Source organism: Microcebus murinus, chromosome 18 (assembly GCF_040939455.1).
Source record: "Microcebus murinus isolate Inina chromosome 18, M.murinus_Inina_mat1.0, whole genome shotgun sequence".
NCBI classification, from domain to species: Eukaryota; Metazoa; Chordata; class Mammalia; order Primates; family Cheirogaleidae; genus Microcebus; species Microcebus murinus.
In genome coordinates, this window is record NC_134121.1 from 54992763 (window position 1) to 55006236 (window position 13474).

General features: G+C 43.6%; 1 long non-coding RNA gene across 1 annotated transcript; it reads right to left on the reverse strand.

The window, feature by feature from the left end:
- Positions 1-5834: 5834 nt before the first annotated feature.
- LOC105861712 (uncharacterized) lies at positions 5835-10454 on the reverse strand. The gene is made up of 2 exons (XR_001149678.2): positions 7372-10454; positions 5835-5895 (listed from the first exon to the last, which is right to left on the reverse strand). It is a non-coding gene; the product is annotated as an uncharacterized LOC105861712 (long non-coding RNA).
- Positions 10455-13474: the final 3020 nt, after the last annotated feature.

The following is a 13474-nucleotide window of genomic DNA, read 5'->3' on the forward strand; positions in this document are numbered from 1 at the left end:
ACTACTACTCTTGAATTGCTTCTTTTTTTAAGTAAAATTTCAAATAGTATTACCATTATACCCCCCACCCCCAATTATACTATTGTTCCTTTCACTATTAAATTCTTTGTATTCTTTTCTTTTCAGGAAAAGCTAGTATGACATATATATTGACAACTGCTGTTGCTTTTAAAAAAAAAGAAAAACTCTTTTTGAGTGATTTATTTTACAACATCCCCAAAAGTTTAGGTTTGAGGGGTGTGCCTCTTACTAGCATAAAATATCAGTTGTGATCTCGACACTGCTCTTGCGCTACTTGAATTGTCAGTTGGCAAAGGAAATTCTTGTCCATGAAGGATAAGGCTACAAATATTTTCAGCAAGGTTTTTCTTTTATTCTTTCCTCTTGAGTCAAAGTTCCTATTTAAAAAAAAAAAATCAACTGATGTTAATCACACTGACACTTATTGAAGAATCACTTTCAGTTAGCTCTGTGACCATTTCATTGCAGATCCTAGTGCTTCATAGGAGGCCTATGCTCACCACTTGCTCAGGAAAGGGATGTAGGAAGGTTCCCGTCCAATGGGATAGATTTCACCTTGCTCATCCTTTCTCAAGGCAACACTCGGTCAAAGGATTTGCAGGGCCTGGAAGTGGGGAAGGGGCTGGCATATTTAGAGAAATTTATCTTTTAAAGTGTTGAGCCTTATTCTACTCAAAGCACATACTGGATATACGTTTGTTGAATGACTAAGTGAATGAGTGAACCAATGAATGAATGAATGGACAAATCATAGCTCTTTTATAAGAAAGCTGCATAGACAATGAAAAATTAAGACTGTCTGAAGCAGGCATAACACAAATTCCCTTCGCCCCAAATAAATAACCACCTTCTCATCTCCAACCCCTCCCCACCACAAAAGATACGGAAAAAAAAAAAAAAAAAAAGACAAGCTACACAGTAATGGAACCTCCGGAAGGAAGCACACTGAAGATTCCCTTGCTTCAGATTGTTTAGTGTTTAACCTCTGGCGGCCACCAGTTCTTAATACTCTGTGAAAGCGTTTTCACAGAAAATACATGAGAGAGGGAAACCAGCAAGACCAACAGCTGCAACGGAGCTGGCAGATACAGACAGACTCAGGGAAATATTGGAAGCACAGGATGTCTGGGAAGTTTTACTTCTCCGGGAGCTCAGGGGACTGGGGAGACTGTTATCCACCACGCCAGGGAACAGGACAGACATCAGAAACAACCAGTGGCAACTCATTTTCTCAGATGACTTTCCGAAGCAAACCTCACCAAAGTGCAGAAATAGACGGGTATCCCCAGCACGAATAGATCCCTTCTCATCCTAAATACTCAAGAGCAAGTCATTTCCCCCACATCGAGCTTCTCTTGCTCCACCTGGAAATTCAGAATGAGGCTGTTCCTCTGTCCTCTACCTTCTGCTCAGGTAGATACGGGAGCGAGAAACAAGCACACAACTGCCCCTTGACTATGTGCAAACTCAAAGGGCCATCGTTTATCCCCAAAAAGTTTTGATGCTTTCCCCTGGCATTTTCTCCCACGTTTTCACAACCCCTGTTCCAAGAGCGAAGATTCATTTTAAAGCTAGCTTCGACCCACCCCTCCCTCAGGGAGAATTCCATACAGGTGGAAAAACCAGCAAAACAAGGCAAAAGTTACACTTCAAAGCCTAAGAGATAACCCTGGCCAGTGGAGAATGCCCCTCAGCCGCCCCTGTCCAGGATGGGAGACAGAGGCCTGATTGCGTATTTATTTGCACATTTGCTCAGACGGAAAAGCCACAGATGCGAGGGCTAGAAACTCAGCTGGCGTTTGATTGACAACGCTGGGGACCTGGACCCCCTCCCCCACCAGTCCAGGACCTGATGTAATATTGCCACAGACTTGATCCTCCTTTCCTTTGATATGAAACCTGTACCTACAGCCAGCTCTCGGGGCTAAAGAAAACAGTCAGCCCTTGCAGAATGTGACTTGCCTCCTGCCCTCGCCGCCGTTAATCTGCAACACGCGGGGCCTCAGCGATATTGCCGCTGCAGCTCAGAGTCAGGTGTCCCGGGGGCGGCTGGCGGGGGTTCTTTCTTCTCTGGGTTTGATACATCCTTCCTTCCGCAGCTCCTTGCAATCAACCGCTAGGGGAAGGAGGGAAGCAGGCAGGAGGGAGAGCAGAGACTTCCGGAAATCCCTTTCCTCCCTTCCCTGCACGGGTTGCCCCATAATGACCCTGGAGACTGCCACCTGCCCCCAGTGATGGAATTGGTTACTCTCCTGCAGCCCTCCCAGGCGTCCCCCCTCGCTCACTTCCTCCCCTTCCTGCCCTCAGCTCTCCCCCCTCCAGCCTCCCGTGGCTTCCAAGCCACAGCCCCCATCTCACCAAGAATGAGATGGATGTGAGTACTCCTGAGTGTTCAACTCTCCCTCGACAGCCCCCGCCTGCCCAAACGCACAAACGCCAGCAGGTCTTTCCTGCTACTATTCCTGAATCCAGGAGCATGATGGTGGTTTCAAAGATAGCGTGTGGCGTGTTCTTCTTTCTGCTAATAAATAACAGGTGTGCCAGAGCAGTGGGTCCCCAACTTTTTGGGCACCAGGGACCAGTTTCATGGAAGACACTTTTTCCACGGATGGGGGCACTGGGAGAGGGATGGTTTGGGGGTGATTCCAGCACATTACATTTATTGTGCACTTTATTTCTGTTGCTATTACATTGGAATATACAATGACATAATTATACAACTCACCATAATGCAGAATCTAATAATGCAGAATCATGACATGACAGGAGGCACAGTGGGCTCAGGCGGTGATGCGAGCAATGGGGAGTGGCTGGAAATACAGATGAAGCTTCACTTGCTCACCCTCCTCTCACCTCCTGCTGTGCAGCCCGGTTCCTAACAGGCCACAGGCTGGTACCGGTGGGCAGCCTGAGGTTGGGGACCACAGTGCTAGAGGAAAAGCACTTTTTCATTTATATTTTAAAACTGGCTTCAAATTCATTTATTTGTACAGTCTCTCTGTTTTCCCAGGGAATCAAAGCGTAGTGTAAACCCCAAACCTTATGCTGTTTTCGTACAGCAGGAAGGGGGACCCACACACTCACCCATCCCCCTACTCACCCACCCACGCTTATGTACAACTACACAGTGGTTTATTTTGTCAGCACTAGGTTATACAGCTCGTTTCCCCTTTGCCAACATCCGCAGACTGAAAGCATAGGCCGATCATTCTCAATTCTCAGTTGACATATACCCCCCTACTCTGAAGCCTGTGGCTGGGGGACACCCCAAGCAACAGCACTGATACTTAGAAGAAGTGTGTTTGTTCCTTCTTCCTTTTTGAATCTTTACATTGGAAGCATCTTTACAACTGGGAGGCAGGTGCACATCCCTGGAGAGGGGGCGGGGGGCTCCTATATTAGAGTATCTACAGTGCTTATGATTATCATGGGATCAACCCCCTCATTGTCAATTAATTTCACTCTGTTTCAGGGTCACAGATCATACCCCTAATCCTGGCCAGTTGTCTCACCAACGTGTGCCATAAGGGGCCTGGAGCAAAAAAAGTATAGATGGGCCAGCATAACCGTTGCTTCTGTTACAGAAAAACAACTCAAAGGGCATGTCCTACAAAGAGCAGAGCACGATTAGAGGCAGGCCTAATTGCAGCCACTAAATTAGCATGGGTCTCCCAGCCAGGGACTAATCTAAGCCAGACCTCACATGAATACATCACAATTACAATTAAAAAGAAAAGAGAAAAATCACCCTCCATCCCCAAATGTTTATTTTTAACCTGGCAGGTACTTAGTAATAATATCAGGGACTTGAGGCATCTGGAGTAAGCAACAAAGGTAATTTGGGTCGAGTCTTTGAAAGCCTAAAGGATTTTGAATGGAACTATAGGGCCAAGCCCTGTGCACGCTCCCCTTTCTCTCCCCAATATCAGTCACATTTATCCCACCTCTGTCACTGGGCTGGTGCTACCCCAAGGTCTTCATGCATGCATGTCCCCTCTGGGTCTAATGCTTCATTCGGCCCCTCCGGCTGGCTGCCCTTTCTTGCCTGAGCTACCCCCCAATTCTCCCTAACAAGTCATGGTACTTGGACTCTCCCAGTTCTCTCTTCTCTTTTTAGGATTTCCTAATGCCCATTGGGCCCCATGCTTCTAGAATCCACGCTAACACTGAGCCTTTCAGGCAAGCCTGGAAGGCCAAAACAAACGTGCTTTCTCAGTGGTAGGATTACGAGTGATTTTTTTTCCCTCCATAATGAGCATGTATTAAGTTCACATTCAAAAATTGTGTGTGTTCAGTTCAGTTTTAAAATCCTGTATGCAAACACACCAAACTTTGCTTCTCCTGACTTTTTAAACTTTTTTCACACCCCAAAAGCCTAGATTCACCAGCAAAATTTGCCCTTGAATTTGCCACTTTTTAAAAAAATCAAAGTTATTATCACAAGTCCATTGTATTTCTGCAGGTGAAATCATATTACAATACTGCCAGGAAATAATTTCTATTGGTGGATAGGAGGCTTGGTTTTTTACAGTTTTCTTTTTGTCTAGGGACTATTGCCTTGATAAAACTTAGTAACCCCTCCAGCCATATTGCAGTGAATTTTTGAAAAACATTGCCAAACGTTGGGCTTCAGTGAATTTCACCTTTTTAAATTTCAGAATAAGTAGGCTATCGGCAGGACTGCAGACAACTTTTGATCACACAGAGAAACTCATTGTAATAAGATTTTTTTCTGTGTTAATATAATGATTTAATAAAGACATTTGGCATATAAGTAAGATTCTTGGACCAAGCACGTTTAACAATGAGAGGATTGAGATCAGCCTATAGGGTGTATTAGTAAAAATATCTTTTCTAGCATTGGTGAAACTCTTCCATCTGTTTAGAGATAAATTTATTATTCCTAACTAAAAAACTCTCATGAAATAGATGTGGAGAAAAAATGTTCTGCCCCCGTTACGAGACTTTCCAAACAAGCTTAAAATTGCTTAGAGACAAAAGGCAAGAGCAAAAAGAAAGGGCAACGTCTCCCGATAATGAAGTTCTGCCTTGTGTTTTATCTGCAAAACAGGATGGTTGGGAAAGTCTGGATCCCATTTCACTCGAACTGAACATAAATGTAGTGCCTGGAATCCTCCCAAATGAATAAATTCTTTTCCGATAATTTTTAAGTGAGGAAAGATCGACAGGATAGAGGCATGAGGAGGGATGATAGGCTGCAGTGTGTGTGTGTGTGTGTGTGTGTGTGTGTGTGTGCATTTAGCAGGACAAATTGGGAGATTTCTGGACATACGTCTTCCTTTTATTTTTATTTTTGATGAGCCACGCTGATTTCTGTCTCTCTTTCTCTCTTGAAAAGCTCCAATAGATTTATCTCCTCTAAAAGATCCCCTGTTGACTATTTGCTCTTGTTTATTTCTGTGCAGAGTTCCTATCCTGTCCCAAGGTGCACACTCCCCGGATGGCAACACGACAGACCTCCCTTCCTTCTTCTCCCAGGTACTGTGCTCACTGCTGATCTCTCTTTCTGTTCTCCCTGGAGCCAAAATGACGCCAGTTTATAGCCAGGTAAGGAAATACACCATGGATCATTTCTCTCTTTAATTTTTCTCCATTCTGTGAAGTCTTGCTGATGAAAAGAACAAAAGCCTGTAGTAGGAGCATCACACTCACTCACTCGCAGGATCCAGGTTGCTGAAGGAGGAACTGCATAATTTGTTTACATAAATGGCTCCACCAGGCCTCGAAAAGTCCTGCAATGAACGCAATTCCCTTTGGGGCTTAACATAGACTCATTTAGCTTCTTTGTTAAAAAAAAAAAAAAAAAGGAGGAGGGAAAGAAGGCCATTGATGATTCTCTTCCTTCTTTGACCACTAGAAGAAAGGTAGAGAAAAAGAAAAAGAAAATCAACAAAGAGAGGACCCAGGTCCCTCCTCCTTCCTCCTCCGCTCCCCATCCACAGGCAAAATCTAATAAAGATGATTAAATTACATGTCTTTTCCTCCCATTGAAATCCACTGCATACTATTCAAATATTAGAACTCAGGAAATAAGGCAGGACAAGGTCCCTCATGAAACCTTAGACAGCAGCACAGGGGTCTGAGCTGGAGGTCTGCTTGGCTGGGCGGCTCTAATTAAGAAATCACCCTGCTGAGCAGAACTTAACCTAAATAAAATATAAGAAGGAATCCAGTGAAAACCATTACCTCCTCCCACGCCTCACTTCCAGAGCATCCATTTCCCTAGTCCTAGGAACTCTCCCTCCCCCCGTACCTGGGAGCTCTATGTTGTTCTATGCGCCCCACAATACAATCAAGTACGAAGTCTCAGCTCTTGAAAATGAAGCAGGGTCTTGTGCTGGCCTCTTGCTGTTTGGCCAGCCTTTCTTGGGCAGAGGCAGATTTAGTCAGTGTTTTGCTTGGGAGGGGGACATGGGATGGGAATTGACCAAGGATTGGATAAAGAGTCAGTCACCTGGCCAACTCTTCTAGCTTCAACACAGTGAACTGCCAGCCTACAGCATATCCATAGGCTGGGTGAGTTCTTTCTACCCACCAATGGCTTTCAATGGAGTAGCCACTTGAGAGCAAAGACTAAATCTGTTTAACGTGGTGTTGTTCCATATCCTTGCATTGGTTAGGATTTACACCTGTATTGGGTCAGACCTCAGACCTTCTGTTCCACCCAGGTCCTGCGTTATCCCTCTGATGCTGGGTGACATCTGTTTAGCCTCATCCCTCTACACCCCATAGAAATTGGTTTTCTGTTCTCATAATCTCCTATTGATCCCTAGAACGGTGTTATTCTCTAGTTCACCTCCATGACTTTGCACGGGCTGCCAGGTCTGCCCACAGTGGTAGTTCTTACACTGTTGAAAATCTGTTGAAAGAGATGGGCCCTCTCCCTAAGGGGGAAAAATTGCACATAACACAGAGTTTTGCAAAAGATTTCAGGGAGTACCTCACCTTCTAAGGAGTCTGTGATCATCAGTTTAAGAATCCTTAAAATAGAATGTCCTTTCTCTCTGTTCTCCTTCCATGTGGAGAAAAATACTCCAGCCCTGTGCTCCTGGTGCCTCTTGTCTGTGAGTCTAGTGTTTGCTTATCACAGTGCAATAATTATTTGTTTGCATGTCCATCTTACTCTAGACCAAAGGTGGACAAACATTCTCTTAAAAGAGCCAGATGGTAAATATTTTAGGCCTTGTGGGCCATGTGATCTTTGTAGTGATCACTCAACTCTGCTATTTTTAGAAAGGCAGCCACAGGTAATGTCTTAGTCGGTTTGGGCTGCTCTAAGAAAGGACCATAAACTGAGCTGCTTACAAACAACAGAAATTTATTTCTCACCGTTCTGCCAGATGGAAAGTCCAACATCAAGGGGCCAGCAGATTCCATGTCTTGGGAGAACCCACTTCCTGGTTCATAGAAGGCATTTTTTTAAGTGTCCTCACATGGTGGGAGAAGGCATTTTTTTAAGTGTCCTCACATGGTGGAAGGGAAGTGGGGGCTCTCTGGGGCCTCTTATATAAGGGCACTAATCCCATTGATGGGAGCTCCAGCCTCATGCCCTAATAACCTTCCAAAGGCCCCACTTCCAAACACTATCACATTGGGGATTAGATTGCAACATATGAATTCTGGGAGGACATAAACATTCAGCCTATAATAGACAGTATGTAAACTAATGGCTGTGACTATGTTCCAATAACACTTCATAGGCCCTGTCATTTGAATTTCATATCATTTTCATGTGTCACAAAATATCATTCTTCTTTTGGTTTTTCAAACATTTAAAAAATGTAAAGACTATTCTTGTCTCAGGAACTATACAAAAACGGATGGGGTGAAGGGCAGACTGAACCCACAGGACATAGTGCTGACTACTGGTCTAGACTGAGGACAGGCCCTCAAAGGTAAATCTTACTCATTTTGGAGTCTCATTAACTGGTCCCTCAAAGGTAATTATCCATTTTCGAGTTTCGCAATTTAGTATTAACTGATATATGAAATGTATATAAATATGCAGTTGATCCTTGAACAACACGGGTTTGAGCTATGTGGGTGACTTAAATGTGGATTTTCTTCCACCTCTGCCACCCCTTAGACAGCAAGAACAACCCCCTCCTCTTTCTCCTCCTCGTCAGTCTACTCAAGGTGAAGATGATGAGGATTCAAGCTCTGGTGTAATACTCTTCTGGAATGCAGGCTGGACTTAGTGGCTTCCTTCTAATCAGTTGAATACACACAAGTGATGGGCTGTCACTTCCAAAATTCATTTATATAAAGTTGTGACTTTTGGTAGCAGTCTCTCTCAAGTGCCTTCTTAAGGTCCTGAATCCTGCCAACAACCACATGAGTGAGCTTAGAAGTCAATTTTTCTCTAGTTGAGGCTTCAGATGAGACCTTCAGTGTTCCTTCACTACCACTAAAGAGGCCATCACCCTCATGTCCCCAACCACACCAATGTGCCCAGCAGATGGTCTGTCTAATTATTTAGACAATTCTCTCTTCCCTTCCTACACATTTTACATGGGTAGTGGGAACCACCATTGCAGGAGAGAAGAGAAGGTGAAAATCGGGAAAACTGTGAAAAAGTTGACAAAAATAAAAGAATAGAAAACAGCAGAAGAAAGAGAAGTAGTCGGGACATCCCAGCCAGACACAGAGAAATGGTTTAAAGAAAAAGCCTGATTTTCCTGTCTCTTGTCATAAATATTTTGACTAGGAGCTAGGCATTTATCAAAAAGGAAAAAAAGAGAAAAAACAGAAGTTGTCTTCCAGGGGACCCAACACTCTTGGAATTCGATGACCTAATTCTGTATAAGGTTGCAGGGTAGAGATTGCCTCTCTCGTCTGATTCTCATGGCATCGAGACCTTTGTTTCAGCAGCCCATGCCACAGCACTATCTGAAATTAGGAATAAAGAACACAGGATGTGGGGGAACAGTCTCCATATCATGCTTAGAAAAAACATATTTTTAAATCAGTGTAGATTCTCACTCTCTATCTTTCTGGTTGCTTATCTTAGCAGTTAACTCAACTTTTCATTACTTTTGTAGACATTATATAATATCTTCTCCCCACTGCTCCAATGACCAGCTGTTGGTCAGCGTCATCCCAGAATGGGATAGGAATTGGGTCAGCCTGAGCTGAGTAACTTTCATGCTGACGTTGGAGGGAACTAATTCCCAGCCTCTGGGCAAATCTGCATTTTTCTGCAATGATCCTAGTTCCCAATAGATCTCAAGAAAGAAACCTGAGGCTGTTCAAAGATCAAAGCAATTGGAGCTAGTTCCTTTATGCTAGTCCCTTAAATGTTCTCATCTGAAAAGTGGGGATAGTAAAAGTGTGTGTCTCATAGGGTCATTGTGAAGGTTAAATGCATGGAAAAGCCTCAGTCTATTGCAGTGTTACTCAGCCCCAACTCTATTTACATTTTGGGTGGGATAATTCTTTGTTGGGGGCCAAGGGTGCTATCTTGTGCATTGTAGGACATTTAGCAGCTTCCTTAACGTCTACCCACTAGATGTTAGTAGCAACCCAACCACCAAACACCATCCTGTCCATCAACACCACCAAAAATGTCTCTGGAAATTTCCAAATGTCCCTTGGAGCAGGGGTTGGGGGTGGGGGGCGTGGTAAAAATCACCCCTTGTTGAGAACCACTGTTCTAGGGCTTGGCATATAATAACCATCCCATAAATATTAGATATTATTATTATCGTTAAAAGTATTAAAATTATTACTAACACCAGCATCACCCTGCTCCTCTGTCTCATTGAATCCTGCAATAGTTGCTGTGTTTCTGCATCCTTTCAAAAGTAAGGGTTTAAAAGAGGCAAGGTCATTAATTTGATAACAGCCCAGTAGGAAAGCTACCGTCTCTTGCAAAGTTTCCTTTCACGGAAAGAAAAGAGGCTGCCATTTTGTTCTGTGGCAGGATCTAGGTAGATTTCTCAGCTTCACAGTTTGTGAGATGCCATAGATTTTTCCACTGGCACGAAATTCTCCAACTGTAGGGATTACTGGGATAGTTGACTCTTGAAGCTGCTCTTGGAGATCCCCCAGGTACCACCATTCTTACCTGAGAAAGGAAGGAAAAAGATATTCAAGAAGGAGAGTTTTTCAACACAAGTTACCCCATTTGCTGTTTTTGTGGTTTTGTGCTTCTTTGGGTTTACAAGGGTGTTTGCTGCCCAAATTGTTCTTGCATATTCTAACAGTGTTTGCTTTAGGTGTTTTGATACCACGCTGTTTTGAAGGTACAAATGTTTTTCATGGCACCCCTTGTGTTACGTGTACAAACAGAGGCGAATGTTAGCGACTAAATAGGGTGCAGTATTCCTCAAAGTTTTTAACCAAACAAACACCAAGAGGAAAGCGAAACGAGATTTCTGGCGGTCTGGGAGCGGCCAGCTGACAATGCGAAATGGCTTTATATCTCCTATTTTTATCTTTAGAACGAACACAAATTTTACTTTCTGTGCTAAAATAATGTTTCGTTTATTTCAAGGTAAAAATGTGTAAATGGACTGTCCATGTTGGGTGCTGTTTATCCTGCAGCTTTTCCTACTCCCTTTTGTAAAGTATGTGCAGTGCATTTGCAAATATCATAGTCTTGGAATCTAACAGACTTGGATCCCTGTCCTGGCTTTGTCACTGATAGAACGGACTAACTAGGGCATGTCACTTAATTCTGGGGAGCCTCAGTTTCCACATCTGTTTTGTTTTGTTTGTTTTTGAGATAGAGTCTCGCTTTGTTGCCCAGGCTAGAGTGAGTGCCGTGGAGTCAGCCTAGCTCACAGCAACCTCAAACTCCTGGGCTCAAGCGATCCTCCTGCCTCAGCCTCCCAAGTAGCTGGGACTACAGGCATGCACCACCATGCCCAGCTAATTTTTTCTAGATATATTAGTTGGCCAATTAATTTGTTTCTATTTATAGTAGAGACGGGGTCTCGCTCTTGCTCAGGCTGGTTTCAAACTCCTGACCTCGAGCAATCCGCCTGCCTCGGCCTCCCAGAGTGCTAGGATTACAGGCGTAAGCCACTGCGCCCGGCCTGGTTTCCACGTATGAAATGAGGAAATAAGAAACTGCCCACCCTACAGCACCACTGTGAGAAGTAAAGACAATATATTTAACTACATAGCAGAGTGCCAGGCACAGAAAGTGCTCCCTTTCAGTAGTTGATGTAATTATTATAAAGAGGAGCACTTTCGACGTAAAACATAGTTATAGGATCATATAGTTTAAGAATGGGAAATAAAACGCAAGCCTTTCGATCCACCTTCACCTCCCGACCCTCCTCCAACCCCACTGTACCTGGCCACCTGCCTCTGCACAGATCTTGCCTCACCTGTCCCCGCAAGAAGCAGCCAGGCTCTTGTGAAATATTTCCAAGGAAGAAACTACCACAGCTCATTAACCCTTTCGAGTATCTGTGCTGTAAGGTTTTCCTATCACCTTCCCATGGCTCTGAATTACATCTCCCCTGAACGCCACATCAAAATCTGGGACATTGCTTTTTCATGCTGACGGTTTCCCAGATTGGTCTGGCTATAGTTCAAGTTGCTTCCCAGGCCCCTCTCCTGAAGATTATGATTTGGTTGGTATAGGGAGTGGGGCAGAGAATTTATATTTTTAACAAGCTACCCCCCCCCCCCGTATTTCCTATGATCATGCAAATTGGGAAAGCAATGTGCTATCTGCTTATACTGCACCCAGGACTAGGACAGCTGGAACAAAGACCAACAGGTTTAATATCTAAAAAATACTGATCGTGGCAAATTTAAGGTCAGTCTAAATATCTATCAGAATTGATATATGCACTCCCTTTGACCTAGCAATTCCACTTCTAGGAATTACTATTATAAATATACTTGCAGATCTACAGAAAAATGAATGTAACTGCATTAAAGAATAGCAGAAGTCTGGAACAGAAACCTAATGTCCATCAATAGGAGGAGAAATTCACCGAAGAGCCACATGATAGAATATCATGGAGCTGTACAAAGTTAGCTCTCCGTGTTTTGCTATGAAAAGGAGCTTGTATTGATCTCATATCAATACAAGCAGTGCTGCATGTATTGAATGAAATAAAAAAGGCCTCCAAGTTAGATTTCAAGTTACAAATATCCAAGTACCTAATAGTGTATACCAAATAGTCCATCTATCTGTCTCCTTCCTGTTTCTCTTCATCTTTCTATCCAAATTGTAAATGCATGTACTGGAAGGACCCCCAGGAAAACCACTGTTGTCTATGGGGCAGGGGACTCGATGGCTAGGAGCCAGGGCCAGGAGGGGACTGAGTTTGGACAATAGGCCTTATAGATCTTTTGATTTTTGTATCATGCATACGTTTTACATGAAAATCTGTTTTGATTAAACAAAAACAACAAAAATCCTTCAGCCTAGCGATTACGCAGACTCTACGTTTATTCCTTCCCCCTCATTCTACTCCATTCTTACCCCACGGCTTTGCTCTTCCCTTCACATTAAGAGAATCTTTTTCTGTCCCCTATTCTGACCCCTGTGGCGACCTCCTCCCTTCCCTTATCTCCTCTGCTTCAGCCCTCCTGCTTCCTGGAGGCCTGTCTCTCTGTGACCTTCAAGTTCTACAAAAGCTGCCTTAAATCTAAGCCACCTATGAGGGTCTGTTTCCCTGATGACATACGCCCCATGACAGCACCCTCCCTGTGCACCCACACAGACCTTCTCAATGGAGGGTCTCATCACAGAGAAGAGCTTGCAAATCAATTCACTTTAGCGGCATGCTTTAGTCCCTCTTATTTTAAATTTTTATATACATTTTTTGCATTTTAAGGATGGCTATGAAAGAATGATGTCTGTTTGAATGTGACAGGTATGTTGCATTTCAAGCATCATAAATTTCCCAGTAACCAACAGACTCCCTGTTTATCCTTTACAATAAAAATACAAGCAAGACCTACTTAAAATCTCTCCTGATGGCCAGATGATAAGCTATGTGAAGGCAGGAGACCTATCTTTTTCCATTCTGCTTTCCTAGTAGCGCCTAAGTTTGACATCAAAGACCCTCGAGAAGTATTGTGTTGAATGACTATCAGAATGAACAAGCAAATGTAGTTTTCTAAGAAATTCAAGGCCATGAGCAGTAGTTGATCTGCGTATTTGGGCAGAAGCACACGTGGTTTATGATACAGAGCCAGTGTAATGGTTTTACAGTCTGCCCGTTGCTTTTTAGTAGTTGGCTGGTTCCTAACATGGTCACTGAGTCTCCCCAGTTTATGTTTGACCTCATTCACCTCCTTCGGAGCCCCCAGCATAGGGACTTGCCCATAGTAGGCACTTTAGAAATGGTATGGAATGAATGTCTTTTTGCTGTGCAATATAAAGAGCGTTTGGAGAAATTGAAGGAAATGTATGCAGTAAACAACTATCAACTCGGCCCAAAATACGCACAGGGTTCGATTA